At 39.1% G+C, this 23,725-nt stretch overlaps 1 protein-coding gene across 3 annotated transcripts in view; it reads left to right on the top strand.

The window, feature by feature from the left end:
• MOB2 (MOB kinase activator 2) overlaps positions 1–23,725 on the top strand; it is a 136,654-nt gene that overhangs the window by 65,183 nt on the left and 47,746 nt on the right. The gene's annotated exons all lie outside the window — the stretch shown is intronic.

Below are 23,725 nucleotides of genomic sequence, written 5' to 3'. Positions count from 1 at the left end.
CTCAGCTTAATCTTTTAACTCGTCAGCAGAGAGATAGTTTGTCCTTGCAAATGTTATCCTTTAATATCTCATTTTTAATTGGCTGCATGTTTGTCTTCTTCATGGGTGTGAGCCAGAAATGTACTGAAGGAAAGCTGAGAAGACAAGGCAGATACACAGTTTCAAACTCAGAATATTTATTTTTTAATTTATTTTAATATTTATCCCATCCCATTCCAGTCGGCTCTGGGTGGTTTACAAATAGTAAACTTAAATTTTATACAATGTTTTAAAAATATGTACAGTTTTAAATTAAAACTACTAATAGTAATCTGGAATAGAATTTCAGGTGTTTATGGAACCTATATCCTTTCTCCTAGGAAGATGCCCCCTCCTTCCAAGAATGGCAGTAGGCAATATGCAGCAATATGCAGTAGGCAGTAGGCAATATGCAGTACAGGGTTCAGTGCCTTGGTTGGTAGCAGAAGTCATCAAACCTATAACCATCCTCTCTTATTCCTGTTGGCAGTTCCATTTCATATGACATTTCTTTCAAAGTATGCTGCATATATGATTGTATCTTGCTGGAATGATGAGTGAGTGCCACTCTGCTAATTCGTGTGCCAAAGGAATTTGAATGTTCTCTTTCCTTTTCTGCTTTAAGAAGGTTAAAAAGTATTATTGTTTTAGCTCTTCGCTCTAGAGGAGTTTGCGGGGGTGGGGGGAGATGTGTGTCCTCTCCAGCAGCCGAGGGTTGCAGTCGAATAACATATGATAGGCAGCATGTTTCCTCATCCCTGCTCTAAGGTCAAAATGTGGGGCAGCTGTTTCAGTACATCTTGATTTGTACAATTCACCTTGTAATTGGGAAACATGAAAAATTGTGCAACAGTGCTAGTAATGCTTCAGGATATGTGGTATGTCCTTTTTTTTTTTTTTGTGGTCATCTGATACAAAAGATAAGGTAGTTTTTAAATTACTGTTACAGCACATGGTCAAGACAATAAGTTAACTATACTTAAGTAATTTCTTAATGCCTCCTGGGTATCAGAAATGGTGAGCCACTTGAACCTGGGCCAATTTTTCTAACCCAAGAGAGCTCTTATCACCAGTTGCTTGTATTTATTCAGAATGTATAAGTGGTTTTCATGTTCATTGTTACTTATCACCATTGATAATAAAATAGTATAATGCAACATAATAAAACATAAAATTTTAGAAATAGCATCACATTAATATAACAATTATACAAAGTACAACAGCCAGTCAGTCTCTCCGTAGGCTATATGTGAATTAAAAATGATTCAAACTGTTGGGTCTGAAGTGGGTCTTTCTTGGAAGGAACTTCAAAAGGGGGCAACTATGGTGTAGATTCTACTTTGAGTATAGGAGATCTCAAGGGATGAAGGGTCTTTTGGAGAAGACATGCATGCCTAAAGATGTACCAAAACTGACCCATTTAGGGTTGATGCATGTTCTGTGAACCAGCAAATGATGGAATGAAAGGTATCTGACAATTTGCAAACCATAGGGCGGACAGATTTGCAGCATCTATATATCCCTACATTTTATCACACCCAGGAATGAAATGTATCCATCCTGCAGATTTTTGCTGTGAACAAGTGAAAACTTGCAAGACATTTTCAGGGAAGGCATTGTGGTGAGTGAGAGTTTTTGCTTCTTTTTCCCTCTGTCATTTGGGGAATGGGGAAATCCCTTTGTCTGAGCCAGTTTCCTGCCTCCCCTTCAGGATTACATCATCTGAGTTCTAGATTTAATGGTTGCCCATTGTGTGGAATTTGAGGGTGTAAAATTGGTGGGGAGGAAAGGTCCTTCTCAAAATTCCTGGAAGAAATTGCACAATTAATCCAAATATAATACGATTCCTAATGTGCCACAGGTCTGGACTGTAGTTACTTTGCAGGAATTCAGAACAAAGCAAAGCAAAATAGAGGCAGGAAGTAAAGAGGAATGAGTAGGTTCTATTTCAATTATATTGCTTAGTTTAGTTGTCATAGTGTATTGGGACTAGGGCTTGCTTCAGAGGCATCTCAGTGAAAAAAGGCTTTTAAGGAACTAGTTGGAGAAGAGAGGTGGTGCCTCCCTCCCTCTTCAAGAAGCAGTTCCAGGCTCAGAGACAGCATGGGAGAAAGGGCAGTGTCATTTCTCAGAGACAGACAGCACTGCATGTTTGTTGGTGGTAGAGCTGGATGCAGAAATACTGCAGGAAGTGAGATATGAATAGAGTTTGGGATATGAATCGAGTTACATGAATTGGCTCTCACACTGAGGCAATGGGAAACCTGAGCCCTAGAGCCAGTCTTATTAGGCAGAGTGAGACTGGTGCTCCAGGGAGCAGAGTGAGGAGGAATAATGAGGTGTTGGAGGACAAAGTAGTGGAAGCCACATGGTGTACCTGAGATCTCCCAACTGTCTTAGCCATGGCAGAGGATCCTGTCTCACTGTCAGTGATGAAATGAGGTTTCACTGCCTGTCTGAGCTGTGCCTGGAATATGGGAGTGGGGTGCCATCTTGCTCTTCGGGCAGCAAAATACCTTGAACTGATCCTCTTGAGCCATCCCCTGGTGTTGAAGTGGCTGGGGTAGAGTAGGCTCAGGCAAGAACTGGACACCTACGTCATAGATTTGTTCATATGTCTGCCTTTTCAAAGAAGTACAAGTTTTAATATTCCTATATTGTCCTGATTTGGAGTAATGGTTGGAAGATGTAGTACTTTCACATTTTATTAACACTTTGGTCATCTTGCACTGACCACAGTAGCAAAAACAAGTTAGCCAGTATGTCTGAGCTGGCAAGCTCTGTCTTGTATGCATGAATTGTTTTCTAGCTCTGGTTTCTTTGTTAGTGGTGTGTAGTTGTTTTGAGATGAATGAAGGCAAAGATGAGCAGTTGGCCACCTATGTAGCCGTGCAAATATTTGCTAGGAATGGAAGCTATATCTTTTCAAGGAGCATTCTGAATAGGTTAATAAGTTGGAATTGTGAAAGTCAAACTTAGCATTGCATTCTTCAAGGTTCCTTTGATTTTGCCATCATTATTTTGTCTGACTTTATTACTCTTTAGAGTTGCTGTTATGTCACTTTGGATCATTTGATTGTGTCCTCAGTGTGCATGAAGACCACTTTGAGGTCTGTTAAATACTTATTTCACGGTTCTTTTAAAAATTCAACTCATTGTTTCACAGTATGCTTTGCTAAATTGACTTCTTCACTACTGTCACACCTACCCTGAGGAACAACATGCCATGTACATAGAAGCTATAATCACAGGCGTAATTGTCAGGATTTTTTTATATTGCTAACTGACTGGGTTAGATTGAATTCATGGTTTTCTAGAGGTTTTTCTTAAAGGTAATAAACTTAATACTTCCAGCAAATTGTTGTTATGTGCCATCAAGTTGTCTCTGACGCATGTCAACTGTATGAATGAGAGCACTCTAAAATGTCCTGTCCATGACAGCTCTGTTCAGCAATTCCAAGTTTAAGGCTGTGACTTCCTTTATATATTCAATCCATCCAACAAATTATTATCACTCATAAAAGTTCTCCCAGTATTCATTTTTCTCTGTCACTGTGGAAAATAGTTGGAAAATATCTGTGACCTACATGAAAAGCTCAAAGCATGTGATTTGTAGCAATTCAGAATTAATTTGCCTTGTGATCTTTGAATATGCTGTGTCAGGATCCCTGGATCAGTTGAGTTTTTCCATATGTAAGGGATGTTTGCTATAGCTGTGTGGTGCTTAATTAAATGCCAATGAGGCATGAGATGTTTTTCAGGTGGGATATGGAGCTGCCTTTGACAAGACAGTTTATATGCCCCTCAACCCAGCATGTGTATATAAATCTGTCAATTTGATGTTAACACCTCATGCATCTGATGAAGTAGACAGTGCCCACAAATGCATGTGCCAGAATAAATTTATGGTGCCAAGACCCCTTGTTGTTTTTGCTTTCTCAGACTAAAATGGCTTAGCCCTCTGCTAAGAAATTGCTTAAATTTATGTGCAGACAGTTGGTTCCCTATTGAGTAAAATATTCCAAGCTCTTTCCAACATAGTGAACCCTATCTAATTAACAGTGCAATCCTATACGTATTGACTAAGAAATAAAGACACATTGACCTGCTTTCTACAAGGCCCCATTGTGTTCCTGACTTCTGCTTTCATTTTACAGCCCATGATTGGATAATTATAGATTGCTCTTATGATGTCTGAACCCACTGTGTTGTTTGGGTGTTCAACAACCCAGAGTTAACTTATGATGTGTTCTTTTTTCCTCTTGTGCTTGGTGGATTGTGAGTTAATTAACTCATTATTTCCTTTTACTTACAAACTGGCTTTCTCTCAGATAAGCAAAATAAATGATTACAATCCAATATGGTTGGTTTGTATATGTGGTTTTAGAATGATGACAGATGGAGCTTTAACACACATGTTAAAAACTTTTATTTCTATGCTGTGGACCCTGCTTCTTTTTCTTGTGAAGACTTTAGTTGTCTTTGCCATTAATTATAAGTAATTTCTGGATAGCTGATTCCAGTGTTCTCCAAGTTACTTCTGTGCAAAAGCTAAAATAATCTATAGTTACCAGGAAGCAGTCACATTCTCAATTCACTTTCTCCAAACTATAGAATCCTATTTATAAGATATCTGCATTTGAAAGCTTTTATTGGCTTTTTAAAATCTGGAGGAAGGCGCTTTTCCAATGAATGGTGTTCTTTCAGAATGTTTCAGCATGACTCCAATAACTGCCAAGTTTAAAAGGCTGTCTGTTTGTTGCATTCCTGATTTAAAACTAGTCAGTCTGGCTTTTTAAATGCTAATCCAAACTTATTAGTGAAAGCAAATATACCAAATCTGAAACCTATAGCAGTGAACCTATTTACCATTACATCATGTGTTGGCTATTTATAATTGCAATGTGTCCCAAACAATACTGTTGTCACCTTAGCAATGCCTCAGAGCATATTCTGATGACCAGCCGCCCACCAGAAAGAAGTTGTCTTTTGTACATTTTAACACTTTTTTCAAATGGAAATAGTGCTAGCGAATTTTATTTTCTTTATTATGGAAATAAACGTTCCTGCTGCATATACTGAATGTCAGGGCCACTGATCTTTGCATCTGTTCTGATGCTTTCCATTGCAAATATCTGCTACAGATGTTAATAGTAAACATACAGGATCATTTTTGTTGATATGGTAAGCTAATGACATACAGGTCATTTCCCCATGCACTTCAGGGCTCTTTGGAATTCTCTCTCCAACTGTAAGGCTTTGTGCTGTGTTGCAGAATGCTCCAGTATGTCCTCTGCCTTGCGGGCAGTATTTTAAGTGACATGAAGGATTGCACTGGGATGGGCGACATTTGCAGTGCAGATAGATAGAAACTTTATTTGGTTTCTTCAGAGTCTATTCATAGGAGATCTAGAATATGAGTATCTAACTCAGCCTTGCTAATCTCAAATATTTTAAAGAATTGTTTACATTATATTGAGTAGTTATAAAGATGTATAAAATGGGTTATGTTTCAAAAATAGTTTCAAAGTTACTAGTTTCGCAGAAAATAAACAATTCTGAGAAAATAAGTGTAAGTTATTTAGTGAATTCTGTAAGTTTGTTTTAAATATTTACATGCATTAGCAGGCCTGAAGTACATAATGCCCAAGTACTGATTGTGCCCTGCACCTGGCTGTTTGTATCCTTGAGGGGGATTCCAGATATCCAATATCTGTTGCTTTTGCCCACTTTACTGACACTTCAGGTTTGCTTAAGTGAGAATGAGCATAGAATGATGCCTGCAGCTATATTGTTTATATTCTCCCCAGATTCGGAGGTGCATGGTATTTCTCCAGCCTATTGTAGCCAGACAGCTGTGCTTTGATAACACACCTGCATCTGAGTTTTCCTTACTGGGTGAATTACTGGGGAGGTGAAACCCATCTTTGGTGTTGGGGTGGAGTCATGAAGCAATTAAAAAGAAATAAGGAAAAAGATGAAGGGAAATCAAGGATGTGAGTTTATACAGATACCTGCAATGGAGACTGAGTATAGTGTGCTATCGAGTACAGAGAGAACAGGAGCAAATTACAGGTACAGACACACTTCTGTGTGATGAAATCAGGGTGCAGATGGGGGTATAAGGTTATGGTGGGGTGTGTAATGGGGTGCTAAATAATTTGCATTCAGTTGTAGCTTTTGATGGTTCAGAGAGAAAAGAGGATTAACAGAGTGGTTAAGCTCTTAGGGTTTTTTTGATGCAAAGCTAAGGTATGGTTTACCTTATGATAATGAGTCTGTTCACCCAAAGCTCTTCTCTCCAGTGCAGCTACAAGGATGAAACTGCTTCTGTTTTAGATTAACCACAGTTTACTGTGTGATCCAAAACCTGAACAGTAGTTAATCTAACTATGGTTAGTTGAAATAAGCTGTCATGAGCATGACACAAACCAGCTTTGTAAACAGTAAAGATGGATGAGATTAACCATAGTATCAGTAGTTCAGATGACAGGATAACATCTAAAATAGAAACAAAAGCTTAAAAATTCTTCATGGAGTGTGTTGCTCATTCTTATAACAGTAAATTATGGTCTAACAGAAGATTGAAGTAAATTTTTAACAAATATAAAATTGTTTTTCTTCAGTTAATGTATCATGACCCTTTAGATTTGAGTTAATAAAGCTGTAAAAAAGAAATCTGACCTGTTCACAGTTGGTGAATAAGATTTGCAGAAAACCTCAGGTTAGTACATGCTAGAAGCAGCAAGAAACTTGTGAAAACTTACCCTGTAACCTGGAATGTTTGTGATACTTCTCAAATGTTTGATCCTGAACTCTGTGTGTTACTAAACTGTTTTTTTAAGATCCAGTATGAAACAGATAACCCCCTCTGATTTTAAACCAAGCCAAAACACTAAGATTGTCCTGTGTTTGAAAATGTCATCAGGCAATTTGTAGTATTGTGGTGCTTTAGCAAAACTAGTTGTCATGCCAGATCTGCACCTGGTTACCCCATTTAAATGAGGCTGATTTGAATTTGTCACATTGTGATCTTAATTGGTGTTCATGTAAGGGACTGTGGGTAGCCCAGTGGTTTAAACTGCTGAGCTGCTGGGCTGATTGATCGAAGGTCGACAGTTCGAATTCGCAAGATGGGGTGAGCTCCCGTGCTTAGTCCCAGGTCCTGCCAGCCTTGCAGTTCGAAAGCATATAAATGCAAGTAGATAAATAGGTACCACTTTGGTGGGCAGGTAACAGCGTTCCGTGCACCTCAGTATTTAGTCATGCCGGCTACATGACCACGGAGACTGTCTGTGGACAAACGCTGGCTCCCTCAGCTAGAAAACGGAGATGAGCACCGCCCCCAAGAGTCAGACGTGACTGGTCTTTAATGTCATGGGGAAACCTTTACCTTTACCTAATTTTCATGTGTCTTGCATATTTGAGGGCAGGAATTGTTTCATCTTTGCAAAATACTGTGGCTGAATGCAGGACTGGGACTCAGGAGATCTTGAGCTAACTTGGTGACTTTGGGATAGTCTTAGCCCAACCTGCTTCACAAGGTTGTTGTAGTGAGGATAAGATTGAGAGGAGAATTATATAAGCTGCACTGAGTTCCTTGGAATCGAAAAATGTGGGATATAAACAAAACAAAAAATAAATATTAGCTATTGCTGTTCTGAAAACTTTTCTACATAAGAATATGATGTATATTCACAGTTGCAAAGAAGAAATTTCAACTTTGTTAATAAATTATATGTGTTCCTTTATAAATGAAGGAATAATTTGTGCTAATGTTTAGTTGTGTGTTTTGGATAGTTTTGATCACGATTATGACTTGGCTTAACGTTTATGGGGTGTAACTGCTGATGAGCTGTTCAGTCTCTCCCTCTTGATAAATAGAAATGACTTAGACACAGGGTTAAGTGCATCATAGAATCCAATGTGATGTCAGAATACACTGACATCTTGTTTTGAAATTAAATAGGAAGTGTTAGGGTAGAAAGGGAACACTGGGAGCATATTTAATCTCATATAGATTAGTTTATCAGTCATTACATTTCCCCAGAGAATTTTGGAACTAGTGATATGATGGCACTGTTCATAAGCTAACAGGTACTCCAGTAGTACATCTAAGAGCAGGGATTCAGTGCACTGCATAAGCAATTGAAATAACATGCTCGGATTTGGATGGAATCTTTCAAATTCCAGTCAGTAGAATTATATTAAATTAATTGTGGTTGTTTGTTAAATTGGAATAATCTATATATACCACTGCATTTAGATTTTTTCTGATACTGAATTTGTAGCATTTGACATTAATTTGATATGAAGTTCTTAAAAAGTGCCATTTCTTTGGGAACACACAGACATGGATGGCTCTATCACTAGAAAATACAAGATTTTAAAACTGCTTCCATAACTTGATTTCTTCTAGTTTAAGGACAGTCAGAAAATATATTTAATACTAACTTACATGTATAAGCAGTTTGCTTCTTTTTTATAATTGATAGAAAAATGTTATACAAACTAGTTGATACCCTTGAAACATGTTTCTGTTTCTCTGCATTTGATCATTGGGATTTCCTGAAGACTGACATGAGAATTTCCACAGCAATGGGAGTGACCATCCAGCTATCCTTTTGCTTATCACTGCATTTGAACAACTGGTCCTGCCAAACTCCACCTTTCTCTGAAATCTTTCTGTGTGGGAATGATTTTAATCCTGTTGTTTCCCTTTTTCCCAGACAAGGGAGGAGTTTTTATATGTAATTCCTTGTTCTAAAAAAACAAAAAATGCTGCAAAGATGGCTGCACATCTTCTGTTGATTGCAATTGAAATAAAAGTAAACTGCATTTACATGAGCTAGAAGTGCACTTTTAGCTATTGCAGGTTTTTTTCTGAGCATATTTTTAAAACCCACTTTATGCTGATCTCTCTTATGGGAAGCATTTGATTTGGAAAAATGTTGCAGACCTTGAAGATGAGTGTTGCAGTCGAGATCCCATCAACAAATATAAAAGATAGGTGAAGTGATGTCCTCAGTCAGAAATGCTGCCCCTGCTCAGCTTTTAACCCCTTAGTTACCATCACTTAAAACTGCATTGATCTGCTGCTGCCAGCACTGAACACAGAGCATAGCATGTGTGAACTGGCTGTTTTATTTATTATTTTAGGATGTTTGCAAGCCTTCCTTCAGTATGGAAAGGTGGGATATGAATAGTTTAATAATTTAGCACAGGAGTCAAATTTTTAAGTGAGCTGTATCTGTGGATTTTCCTCATATGGTGCATTTTGTGTACAGAGATCCATTGAAACATCTTATACAGTGGTAGGGAGACATTCACAATCTTTATCCATGGGAAATTGTGATGCATGGTGTTTTAGTAGTTTTTCCTTTCAGAGGTTCAGATGTCTTCTGTTCTTTCTCAGTGCCCACTATGCCAGAGAGACCTTTCCAGAACACCTACATGATGCCATCTCTCATCAAATTCCCTCTAAAACACACCTTTTCTCTTAAAACAATTGTTTAACCTCTTTGTGCTTATTTCCAACTGAAATGAAGCTTAAATGCAAGTCTGTACAGTACCCCGATGCTGTTACACAAGTCAAAATTTAGATTGTAGGCTTGAGAAAGGAGCCTTTCTTTTTGGCTAATTTTAGTGTGCAGGGGGGCATTCTATGTCTGTTCCTCAAAAGTTTTCCTTGGGCAGTTATAATCAGGAAGGTATAAAGCTTTGCAAGCTGCAAAAAGTGTGCATATGTGGATTTTAGTGTTTTTTCAAAGGATGCAGAAACTTACTGGTAGTAGCAGTGGCACTTGTCTGAGCAGTCACCATTTGACAGCCATGTCCATAAAGGTCCCATGCAGAGAAACACTGCAGTTATTCCCCATATCTTTAGACATGAATGTAGGTGATTATGTAACCAAAGCAACAGTACCCGCTATAAGCGGGAAGTATCAGTATGCCCAGTGGAGCGGAGCAGTTTCAGAAGTGGGTGCTCACTCCAGACAGCCCAAGGATTGACCACTCTATTGCTACAGAAAGCTGACTAATTGTTGGAGAATATTGGGTGGGCTGTGGAATGGAATGGAGTATCATGGAATACAGCATGGCTTACTGGAACCCTAAAAAGAAGCATTTTGGAGTGCAGATTATAGTTTTCCATACATCAGTGACTTGTTGCAAGTTCTCCTTGTGTCATGACAACAGTGTTACACCAAAGAGGTTTGGATAGGAAAATATAGAGGCTGCCACACATGTGTGAGAGATATTACCACAGAAATCATTTGGACACCACTTACATCATGATGTGGCATCATTGTGGAAAAGAACTGTAATGGAACAGTGGCAGCTGGTGCAGCCACAGAAAAACCTGCTTATACCCATGGAGGTAGCTGCCGCCGCCACCACCACTTCAAAATGAAGGCAACAGTGGCAAAATATGAATGAGTAAATGAGTTTCAGCCCCTTCTCACCTCAATTGTCTCAAATTTCATCCAAAAGTTTTCATATGACAACATCTTGCCTGCTCTGGCTGATGAGTCAGATCACTTCGTGTTAGGCTGAGGATAAATACTTCACTGCTATCACGAGCTATGATTTAGTTAAGCTGTACTTGGTTATCTTCAGGTATAGCAGTGCAGCAAGCTAAATCGATAAAGGAGAATTTGTTATACAGTTCTGACAGCTTCAAATAAGTGCATTTTAATGCTGTGACAAATTAAACTAGTAAAGGTTTCTTTAGTGTCCATTACTTTCTCCCACTTTTGAGCTGGGCATCCTGCGGCCAAAATGGGGAGGAAAAGAAGAATGCTGAAAACATGAGCAAAAAGCAATTTGTGGTTTGCAGGCTATAATCTAGTTTCAGTTTATAGTTTAGATGATGGAACAACATCAGAAAATGAAAATGCTCAGATGTACAAGTTTGGAATAAAATTGCTATTGGCACTATCACTAAAATCCTAATTTTGTATTTTTCTTTTGAAAGAAATACCTCTTTGAATGAGGACTATTTCATAACTGTCTTTATTAGATTGAGACCACACCATGAGCTCATGTGTTCCCCTGTTTCCTTCCCTCCTTTCCATTACATTTGAACCAAAAAAATTAATTTAATCTAGACTGTAATCTAGAAACTGCAACCAAGATTCGGGTTGTAGCTGTGATTAAACCACAGATTACTGGATGTAATGCAAAAGTGGCTTAACAGCTCCCAGAGGTTTTCAGTTGTAGTATATGAATGAAAGGACAAGAAAGCTTCTTCAAGACTTGTCTTCAAGCTAATAAATAATAGAGGCTTACACAGAGAAGGTGCCAGATACATGCCTACAGACAGGGCTTTTTTTGTTATAGAACGCACCAGAACGGCATTCCTGCACCTTTTTTCCCAGTGGATTTTAGGAAGTGTTTTTGAATAGCAGATCAGCAGCAAACATCATTAACATAGTGCCTGCAGGCTGCTTTTGTGTCCGCTATCTGATAGTGAGGCTTGGGGCTGCTCCTGCTGCTCCTGCTCGGCTTGGTATTGGTGGATTGGTGTGTGTGGTCGCGCGCTTACTGCTGGAGACATGAGTTCCGGCACCTTTTTTTTTTTTTTTTACAAAAAAAGCATTGCCTACAGATATGTTTCTATGGCATCAAACTCCCATTTCTAACACCTCAGTAGCAGTCTTGAAAATGTATGTGGCAGCATGGGAGCTGCTACTACCACATTTCAAAGGTATGTTCATGAATAACACTTTAGTGATCGTACATGCTGAAATGTGCAAATCATATACATGATAACAAGCGTGCTGCTAATGCAGAGTTCTGAATGTTTTGGCAAAGCAAAATCTCATACAACTGCAAAAATGCTTAAGTATAGATACATCTGGACAAACTAAGGGAGGTATTTGGGCACATTCCAGATCATTAGATCTCTGGGCATGATTTCATAATGCAGTGGTATAACAGCTGGAATTAAGGTGACTTCAAAGTGCATCAGAGGAGGAGGGTTATACAAAAACCAAGGAACTGAGTTTCTGCTCTGGGACAGGATGGTATTTCATAGGATTCTTACCTTGCTACAAACCCTTCTTGATAAGTTAATATGTGTTTGAGAGAATTCATAGAAGGATTTCAACAACAGAGTCAACAGAATGGAGTGAAGAGCCAGTGGTTGGATGTGAAAGTCATTCAGTGTCTGTTTGCAAGAAAGCAAAATCTTAGGACACCAATTAAATGATTTTTATCCATCATCAGAGTTTAACCTTTCCTGAACACTTGACTTTAAGTGCTATAGCAGATCTAAAATACAAATGAACTCATTTGGAAAATATACTGCTTTTGATTCATACAGAATAATTTCTGTGCCAAGTTTGAATTTCATGTTTAAAGGATATCCAGTAAAGGAGATGGAATCTATATCTTCAACACCCAGCTGCAAATTGTTTCACGAGAACCCATATGGCAGAAGTTGTGCAAGGGTTATTCCAGCAACAGTCTATTATTGGTTTATGCAAGGGTTATTTAACCCTCACACAATGCATATTGCTCAGGTTTCCACTACACGAGCCACTGCTAGGAACTGAATGTTCAAAATGGCTGCTGGTACATGCTGGCACATAGTGCAGCACTTCATTGCTTAAGTAAGCCATAGTTGTTCGGTTCTGTGAACTGCTTATTGGCCCTAGCCTCCTAGATTGCAACTATGATAACTAGCTGCCTGATAGTATTGTAATTATGTTAAACCAGGAAAACTAGGCTGACTGATCTTGCGCAGAAAAACCTTTATGAATGAGCATTTTTCTTAGCTGTGTCTGGATTACACACAAATATGATCTTGCACTTTTACAAGATAGAAGACAAAGAAGATTGTCTAATCTTCCTGTCTGTTATACCTGTCAATTGCCACATATTATATCAAGTTATACATGTTTTTCCCAAGGAATATATAAAATTATATTATTAACTAGATCCTCTCCATCTACAAATCAAAATGAAATTCTCTGCAAGAGATCCTTTGGACAAAATGAAGTTCAATACATGTGTGGTTTTTGTTTGTTTTACCAGGGCTAGTTGTGCCAAAGAATGGTTTGCCTCCAATAAATAAAACAGCAGCAAAACTTCTTATGTGTATGGCTGAAATTCAGTAATTATGAAACTTTTAGGGAGAAAAAAAAATCGAAAGGAGCTGCTAAAAGGAATTGAAAAAATGGGCAAAATGGGGTTCAACCATATGTCAGGCTTGAATTGCAAAATTGCAAGCCTATGAATTCCAAATAGACTGTTCTGTATGACTAACTTTTCTGGCATGCATTATTGGTAAGTAGGTCACTGACTGAGGTTCTTAAACCTTTTCCATAGCTTTTTGCTTGCCTTGCAGACGTGTTGACACAGGAAGACTATCCAAACAGGTTTTACCTTGTGGATACAAAGCTATTCTTCCCCCAGTTAGAATGTAATGATGAAAATAGGATAAAAGTCCTGTGTGATATTTCTCCCCTCCAATGTACTGAATCTATATATTATTTCTGAAGGAACTATTGTTAGTGAGATTACTCTTGCAGTTGGGAAGAACTAATAAATAGAGGAGCTGGATGGAATATCATCTGGACTTACAGGCAGGAGCACTTAGGCAGTTCCTTCAGGACTTCAAGTAGCATTCTCCGTGCCATCAACCTGAACCTGGACCAGTGCATTTGTTGGACATTACTTTATAGCTACATAATTGGTATAGGAGCCCTACCTTACACCAGAAATATGATAATCACTACACATATCTACATGCTTTCAATTTCCACCCAGCCTCATTGTCTAGAGCCAAGCCCTATGGTACATGTGTTCTGACTCATTCAGAAGACTCACAACTCTTTACGTCAAACATTTCTTAGATTACTGAACCCACCCAATGAAATAAAAGCAGATCAACAAGGAGAAGTCTGGCACCCAAGACAATTACTACTGAATAGATATAGAACCCAAAATAATACAGAACAGAACGTATATGTCTTGTCATAGCTGTCCACTGAATCTGTTCCAACATATCATCAAGGATTATGGACAGTAAAACTGCATTCTCACAGCCTTGTGCTTAAAAACAGCCTCTAACTTGAAACAGTTGCTTACTATCAAACAAGTCTTGTAACAAGCCTAAATACCAGCTGTACCTGCTCAAGCAACACTACTGTATACCTAATAAAGATGGCTTTAATCTGACACATTATCTGCCTGAAATGTCCACCTGCACTCTGCATGAGATAAAAACTGGCTCATCACTATGGAAAAGAACTGGTGGACACAAATCAGATACTGGAAATGGCAGTACCTAGAAACCAGTAGGACAGAGTAGGAAGTGTGGTGCTGTTTGTATTTACTACGGTTTTCAGAATCCCTGAGCAGTGGCCATCTAGCTGGGACTCACATAAGTTGTAGTCTAAAACATCTGGAATGCATCCAAGGTGGAGGAGAACATTTTAGTCTACTAGGATACTTAAGTCTGATGTTGAACAAAGGAATTTTGAATGGAGAGTGCAGTGTGAAACGGCTGAGTCAAGACATTTATTTGGTATGTATAAAGACAGTGGTTTCTTAGCCCGTGACAAATGTGGTCAAGATTCTTCTTTTCAGTCACTTGTACATTCATATGTTCTCTAAGAAGAGAGTTTCAGATGTTGGGCAGTGTAGAAATAAAATTAAGACATTAGCAAAATACATAAAATACAATATAAAATCAATGTAAAAACAATAAATTAACAAATTACGAAAACTGTAAAACAGTGCAGTATGACTAAGCAGATTCATCTTCAAGAGGTACCTAAAGCTTGCCATAGTTGTCTCTTGGACCACACAGGAGAGAGTGTTCCAGTAGTGTCACACTCCCTCTAGGACACTCCAGAGGTAGGATGTAACTACCAAGAAGCATCACTTTGTCATGGGATGCTGCGTGTGTTATCACCTACTGTGATTATTTTGCATACGTTCAAATTCTAATTCAATAATTAATGTTCTTTTTGTCTTTCATTTTCCTCTGACTTTACTGCTAATAATTCTTCACCACTACCCACCCAACTTTCTATTATTAGAAATAGTTTTGTTTAGGTATAAATTGTTTCTGTTGTATTGTATCAGTGGTGTTTCATTGGTGGAAGGCATTTGTTTGTTTGTTTGTTATATTTATATCCCACCTTTTTTCCTCTCAAGGAACTCAAGGTGGTTTACATAATTCTCCTCCTCTTAACCTTATCCTTACAAAAACAACCCTGTAACCCACCCAGAGTCACACAGTGAGCTGCATGGCTGACTAGAACCTAGATAGGGACTAGAACCTTGATCTCCTGCATTCTAGTCTTGCATACGTTAACCCCTTCACCACTCTGGCACCCAAATTAAAATGATCTAGGAGCTAGTGAAACTCCCCTGTGAGGAAATGTTGCAACATCTAGGATCCTTCAGCTTAGAAAAAAGGCAAGTAAGGGGATACATAATGGAGGTGTACAAAACTCTGCATGGTGTGGATACAGTGGGTAGGGAGACATTTTTCTCCCTTATAATACCAGAACCATGTCATCCTATTAAGCTAATTGGTTGGAGGTTAACAACAGGTAAAATGAAGTACTGCCTCACATAGTGCATAAAGTATGGAGTTCATTTCCACAAGATGTAGTAATGGCCATGAATCTGTATGACTTTAGAAGTAGATTGGACAAATTATTGAGGGTAGGGCTATCAATGCCTACTGGCTCCAGTATCACAGGCTGTATGCCTATATATGCCATTTGCTGCAGAGCATGAGATGCAGCATGCTGTTGGACTCACGTTTTGCTTGTGATTTCCCTGCGATGGGAACAGAATGATGGGCCACAACTATGTGAACAGAATGTTGGACAATTGGTCTGATCCAGTATGGCTCTTGTATTCTTACGCATTCGTCATAATGTGAAAATGGGGAGCATGGCTTTTCTTTAACAACTATATGTTTTGGAAAGCACAGTATTAAAGACTTCCATATCCCCAATCTTCTCCCATTTCCCATCTAAGCTAGAATATACTGAGCTGAAAACTTACGCCTAATGCAAATTTGGGGATTTTAATTGGTTTCCATTTTTCTGATTTAAGAAGAGTAATGTAACAAACATGAAGAGTCACAGTAGAATTATTGCTAAGGCTACAATCTAGAAAGGAATGTGCACAAATGGATTTGCCAGTTTCCTTCCCTTGAAGTGGGTTTGCAGAAACCCAAACTCCTGTTTAAAATTTTTAGTGTTAAAAAGTCATTTCAATATGACTTTAATGAGGATTTTAAAGGAAATTATGTGAATGCATCACATAACTTGAGAAAACATTTTGCTTTCTGATATTGTAGAGGATTATGGTTTGGGGCTTACATTTGGCATAAAGTCTGTGCAAAAAGCTGAAGAGAATTCAGTTGTATATGTATGAGCTCCCCTACTGCATAGTTGTTGTATTTATCTTAGGTATATGCAGATCTGTCTTATTTCTGGTTCATGTTCATTTAGCATATGCTCTGTTATATGTCCATTCTGTCCCATTCCTGTATCTGTATGTGCATTTAAAAACACATACGCATTCACCTGTAAAATGAATATATTCCCCCCTAAAAATCTAATCTCTAAAACTAAAATCTGTATTGCAAAGTTCAGTAAAGTATGCCATCTAAGATGACTATGTTCCAGTCCAAATATTAGTCTGGGATGTTAAATTAAGTTGGTTCATAAGTATAGACCAGGGGTTAGCAACCCGCAACTCTGGAGCTGGATGTGGCTCTTTCATCCCTCTGCTGCGGCTCCCTGTCACTCAAAATATGTGTCACAACTGCCAACGTGTGACACCCACTGGCACGCAATTTATTGAGCTTTTCAACTCCCAGTAAGCCAACCATGGATAAATCCAAGAAAAGAAAAGTTTCAGAAGAAAACAGAATGTTTAATGGTATGTGGGCAGATTCATTTGCTTTCACTGCTGATAAGACTGGTTTACCAGTATGCTTAATATGTGGTGAGAAATTGGCAAACAACAAAAAGTCAAATGCTGAAGGACATTTCCAGAATAAACACAGAGCCTTTGCTGAAAAATATCCAGATGGAGATGAGAGAAAAAAAGCCATTTTGGAACTGATGCGGAAGATTGATCTGAGCAAGAATCATTTCAAGAAGTGGATTAAGTCTGCAAATTCAACTACATATGCTAATTTTGTGGCCGCTCAGGAAATAGTCAGGCATGGGAAGCCGTTCACAGATGTAGATTATATAAAAGATTCATTCATTGATTTCATAAATGCAACACAGTATAGTTTTTTTCTACATAGCATAAAGGTAAAAAACGATATACGCAGTGTTATCTTCATTTTAGATGTCAAAAGGGTTTTGTGGCTCCCAGTGTTTTCTTTTCTGTGGGAAACGGGTCCAAATGGCTCTTTGAATGTTGAAGGTTGCCGACCCCTGGAATAGATGAAACAAGTTTCTAGTATTCCTGCTGTCACTGAGCCTGTTTTCTTCATGTTATGGGGGTACTTACTAAGAAAACAGGGAACACATGCATGTGCATACACTGTGATTCCCATCTTGTGTGAGTGAAGAGAGACATTGGAAGTCAAACATGAGCATTTGACATTTTTACTCCAGCAGTACTGCTTCAAGAATTCAGTGTTGTCAGCCTTTCACAGCACAACTTTGCAGAGAGGCAAATCTGAAAAATGCAGTGAATTCTCCTATTCGGTAGAAGTTAGATTAGGAATATTTGAGGAATGTGTTTTGGGGGTGGGAATCCATCAAGTTCTCTCAGCTTGGCTCCATGGACTCTGGTCGGCTTTGAGGTGGCCGTGAGTCTGAATTCCTGGCGAGTGTGCCCAGCATTGGTGCTGTGCTCAACAGGGATCAAGTCCTGTGCATCCCTGTTTCATGCTTTTGTTTGTGCTGCTGCACATGACACAAAAGAAGGTTGTTGGTTGTGCAGCCTTTGTCCCACATGCATTTACAGACTTCCTTTAGGCTGGCTTGATTTTCTAAGGCTGACCACAAAAGAAAGTGAATGAATGCTGCACGGACAGATTCCACGGAGCTTCAGTACATCCCTAACTTAGATATCTAATCTCTTGGCCATTTTCTATATCAATTTTATGTTTCGTATTGGCAAAGAAGTTATGTTTTAAAATGTAAAGTGAACAGTTTATATTAGAGAGCTAGTTGATACTACATCAGTTGTACTCCAGAGAGTCATCTTAACCAAATTGATAGAAATTGTATACTCCTTATATAAAACTTTGCGTCTAAGATTAGACTTCTGGAAAAATGTATTTCAGAATTTAGAAATGCATTTCTAATATTAGATGGGATACATTTTTCAGCAAAACGGTGCTTGTTCAACTTCAAAAATGAAGCAGCAAGATACTTAGCAAAATAACCCTAAATTAAAATTACATCAATAATGATGTGCTAAATTTGGTGTAGGTAGCCCAAAAACAAACAAACAAAATCCCCATATATGTTAGATTTGTGTTGTATTATTCCTTTAAAAGCTGCTGGACAGCTTTTGGGCGCTTATGGGTACCTCTGACATTTTGGTAAAGCATCCTTGGTGCTACAACCAGTTGTTCTGGCAAGTATGGCTAAGCACACACAAGTTGGGAGCATGCCCTCTCATGCATGTGGGGGCGGGGATGTTTCCTCTCAAACTGTGGCTGCACCTTTGGATTCTCTCCCTTTCTCTGTCTAGCTGTTTCTCTCTTTCATTGGCTCCCCTGGTTGCTTTTTTATTTCTGAAAAAAATGCAGCACAACAGCCTCCCATGGGTTCTTTAATCCCCATGTGATGCTTGAATTTTCAAAATGGCACACACACTGCACATGCACTGGAGCCTCACTATGAGTTATATAAAACAGAACAAAAATGGGTTTATTAGAATGCTGGGCCAGAGGGAGCAGTGAGAGCTGGTCAGTTGAAGAACAGGAAGCACAAGTCTCCTAAGTTATGACCAGGGATGGGTAGAAAATGTGTTAGTTTTGCATTTCAAAATGAACTTAGCAAATATGCACTTGTCAAATCAAAATGCAAACTGAACTACGAGTTAATTGGTTTTTGTACTTCTCCAGGTATGTGATGTGGCCCTCCAAATGAAAAATCTGTTTATTAGGAAAAGATGACATGCAAAAATGAATGCATTAGTGAAATAAATGTATCCAAAATATTACATTTACATAGAAACAGGGTTAGTCAGAAGGTGCCTCCTGGGCCATCTAGTCTGACCCCCAGCTCTAGCCAGCTCTGCTCACAACATGCCTACCACATGCATGTCTAGCCTATCCTTGAACACCAGTGGGGCTTCAGCCACTTCCTGTGGAAGCCCATTCCATACCCTCGGGGTCCTAACTGTCAGGAAGTACTTGGCATTCAAGCATAATTTCCATAATCATTACCCAGCCTGTGTAGTCTGAACATGACTGACATGGCTTGTTGGAGGGTTAAACAACTTTTAAATAGCCTATACACTGTTGTAGTGCATAGGCTACACTTTCCAGCAAGCCATCAAACAACACAGTAACCACAGCTGGGCAGTAATGATGCATATTGTGCCTGCTATACATAACAAGCCGCCTTGCCTTGTTTAAGTCATAGTGACTTGTTTTGATTTTGTGAGTGGGATTGCTTTCTCTGAAGTACTTAGTATGCCTGTTTGGTCAGCAGTACAAACAGAAAATGGCAATTCACAGTACCGAGATATTTATTTATTTACAATTTACAATTTATATATTTCTTCTTTATCATATTTCTTATGATACAGCAGAAAGGATTGCATAAAACACTAGCTCATCTTGCAATAAGCACCTGACAGATGACTGAGTTCACTGTAGGTTGTTTCCCCCTTCCTTCCCTCTTAGTCCTCCAGCTGGACTCCTTCTTTACAACACAGCCCATCTTATTATTCCTGTCCTGCTTCAACCACTATTGGTTGGTTGGTTGGTTGGTTGAATTTTTAAAGTCTCAAAAAGTCACAGTTGGGGATTATAGTTGTTTAAAAAGGAAATCCAACCCCAGGAAATGGCACAATGTGTTGATATTTTCTTTCTTTGTCAGTCTTTCCCAATTATGCACTTAAGAGCTGTCTCATATGTGCAGATTTATCTGGTTAATTTCCTTCATGTGTTTCAGCTTTCAGACTGAGCAACAACATGGAGGAGGTTGATGTTTATAGAAATTGACATGGTGGGACTGTGTGTATGTTAATCTGTGCACAGTAGGCAGGGATCAGTTGCTGAGCTGACAGTTCAAAAGCATGGGAAAGACTAGCAAACTTAGGTGCACCAAAACTGGAGTGGGGGAGACAATATCTCCCCACTGACAAAGTGATCTTCTGGCTTTTTTCTGATTCTACATCCCTACCTGGAAAGGAAGAGCCTTGCCACAGTTATCCATGCTGTAGTACCTTCCCACTGGATTTACTGTAATGCAGTCTACATGGGGCTGGCTTTGAAGACAGTCCAGAAACTTCAGCTAGTTCAGAATAGGGAAGCATGGCTGATAACAGGGACTGGCCCACGGGACCCTATCATGGCAGTCCTCCACCAGCTGCACTGATTACTAGTTGAGGTCCAGGCCTGATTTAAAGTGCTGAAGCTAACATTTAAAGCCTTAAATGGTTTCTGACCTAGTTACTTAATGGAGCACCTTTCTCTGTATGTTCCTTCCTGAACTTCCAAGATCTGCAGTGGAGTCCTACTTAAGGAACCACTGCTAAGGGAAGGGAGGGAGTGGGTGGGCGGGCAGTCATCATGAGATGGGCCTTCTCTATGTTTGCACCCTTTCTGTGGAACATGCTCCCCAAGGAGGGTCAGCTGGCAGTATCCTGTTCTCCTTTTAATACTGGATTAAACTTGCTTTAACTTAAAACCAGATATTTTAATAATTAACTAAAGATTGGTTTTAATGTGGCATTTATTGATGCTTCCAAGTGGCAATTGTGTTTTAACTTGTATTACTTCTTGTTATAGCCTCACTGAGTTGCCGAGTTCCATGCATTTTGTTTTATTGTTAATATTTTTATACTGTACACTGCCCAGGGAGCCCTATGGGTGATGGAGTGGTTATAAATGTAATAAATAAACAAGTGTTCAGCTGACAGTTCTGATTGCCCCCTCTACTTTTTCAAACTTCCTAAGCTCTCCAGCTACTCCAGAATGTGGAGATATTAACACTTCCTACCCCTTCAATGGATTCCTGACAGTTGTAATAACATGCAAGGGAGGATAAAATTATGCACCTTTATTAATTGTTCAATTGCTACAGGTGTGCAGATTTCTCCCACATTAAATTTTAGCATATTTCTGATTCACAAAAGTGTGCAAATATTCCAAACAGTTTAAAAAAAACCCTTATAGAAGTGGTAGGCAGAGATGGAGCAAATGGAACATTAATACCAGTGGTACCTATGCCTGCATTCTCCATTCGGTTGCCTTAGGATTTGTTTTTCTTAACAGTCAGAAACTCAGAGTAATGCAACAGTAAATGCTTTGAGCATTCCAGGAAAGTGACCAGGTAAGCCAGATGAGTGTACTTGTGTCAGACCAACAAAAACAATAGTAATAAAAAACTTAAAAAAACACTTGTGCAATTTCCTAAGGCTAAAAAAAAGAAAGAAAAAGGTGGCAAACCAATGGTGGTTCCTTCAAAGGGCTGCTTGGGCAATGCTGGAGAGGTTGTCACTGATAAAACTTTGAAGAGAAGTAGAGGCTTTTACCACTAATGCGAGAGGCTCACTACTGGTTTCCTGCAGCTCACAATGAAATTGTACTCCCAGGTTTAGATAACAGAGCAACCCATTTTGGATTGAGCAACCTCTTAAAAAAGGTCATTTGATGCCAAAAAATAAGCCATTCCTACAGTAAGGGTCTGGGTTCAGACAACAAAACCCACCAAAGTTAGTTAGCCATGGTGACTTGCCAAGTCATGCACACCCATGTCAATGATTGTGTTCAGATAACCTACAGTAGGCTTGAGTGTGGGTGGTTGTTGACATGTGGGTTATTGTCAAAACATGTCTGAACACAGTTGTGCTAACAAACCATTTTGCTGGCTGCCAAGAACCCTCAATTCACAGCCCAGCAACAAACCATGGGTTACTCGTAATTTAAGGTCTATTGCCTTGCAGAAATATCCACACGCTTGACTTTCCCACATTTTTTGAGATACAACCTGAACTGGAAATTGAGTTAATGTGTTGTTGCCACTTGAAGTACAGAAGACACCAGTGAAAGTGGAAAGTATTTTATTTATAGCTTTCAGTAAACAAAAGCTAACTGGCATTCATAGGTTGTATAGTAATGCGCCCCCCCCCCCCCCCCCCCCGGTCAGTACTTGGTTGAAACACCTTTGGCAGCAATTGCTACTGCAGGTCTTCTTGGGTTTACACATTTGGATCCCACAGTGTTGTTCTGTTCTTGGCAAAACTAGTCCAGGACCATTGGGCCGTTTTCTGCCACTTTCCAATCTTGTCACAGGTTCTCTATCAGAGTTCTGGGATTTATTTAGGCCGTTCAAAGACATTCAGTTTCTTGCTTGTGTTTAAGCCACTCAAGTGTTACTTTAGCAGTGTGTTTAGGGTAACTGTCCTGCTGGAAGGTGAGCCCCCATCCCAGTGCCAGGTCCCTTGCAGACTGAAACAGGTTTTTCTATAGAATTGCTCTGCTATTTGCTCTGTCCACCTTGCCTTCAATCCTGACCAGTTTGTGTCTCCCAGATACCTTTTTGCAGACTCCAAAGAGGTTTTCATATGAGCTTGTTTCAGTAATGGTTTTCTTCCTGCCACTCTTCCATAAAGCCCAGCTTTGCAGAGTTTCTAGGTGAAAGATCTCATGGACAGTTCCTCCCATCTCGGCTACAGATCTCTGTAGCTCCTTCAGAGGTACCATTAGATCCTTGGTTGCTTCTCGGACTAATGCTCTCCTTATGCAGCCACTGAGTTTTGATGGATGGCCTTCTCTAGGCAGATTCATAGTTGAGTCACATTCTTTCCATTTCATAATAATGGATTTTACCGTGTTCCTGGGGATATTCATAGCTTGGGACTTTAAAAAAAAAAATCCAATCCTGATTGGTGTTTTTTCACAACTTTACCCCAGGGATGCTTGACAACACCTTGGTCTTTGAGATAGTGTTGGTTTTCCAGAAACAGATTTAATCAGATCATGTGGCACTGGAATTGTGTTTAGGTAGACTCCTTCAACTGCTTATGCTGACTTCTGGAGGCATTGGATTACACTAGTACTTATTTAGGTCTGTCACAGCAAAAGGGATGTATACTTGTAGAATCAGCATGTGACGGGGCCTTTTTTTTTTTTTTGGCTTAATTTTTGTGCCTCAGTAAAAATACATCGGACCTTCATAGTGTTGAGTATAAAGAGGTAACAATGTCAATTAAATCCCTTTCAGTTCCAGTTTGTAAAACAACATTTGGGGGAAAAGTACTACAAAGTACTGCAAATGGGAGTTACAGTGGAGATTTTTTTCTTTGTCTCCTAAATGGTAATCCGTAATCACCCCCCCCCTTTTTTTTTTTTGGTCAGAAAACTGAACCCTTGCTACTTTAAATTTTTGAGTGAAAGTGTTTTTTCCTTCTAGGCCTCCTGATAGTAATATTCTGGTGCCTACTGAATATTTTTATGACCACAAAAGAAGCAAATAAATAGCTAATTGAGAAACAGTTTGTAATAAAGTGATTTTCCAAACGC

Source organism: Varanus komodoensis, unplaced genomic scaffold (genome assembly GCF_004798865.1).
Source record: "Varanus komodoensis strain SLA01 unplaced genomic scaffold, ASM479886v1 scaffold16, whole genome shotgun sequence".
Lineage (NCBI taxonomy): Eukaryota > Metazoa > Chordata > Lepidosauria > Squamata > Varanidae > Varanus > Varanus komodoensis.
The sequence above is the reverse complement of the archived record's forward strand: the minus strand, read 5'-3'. Positions and strand labels throughout refer to the sequence as shown.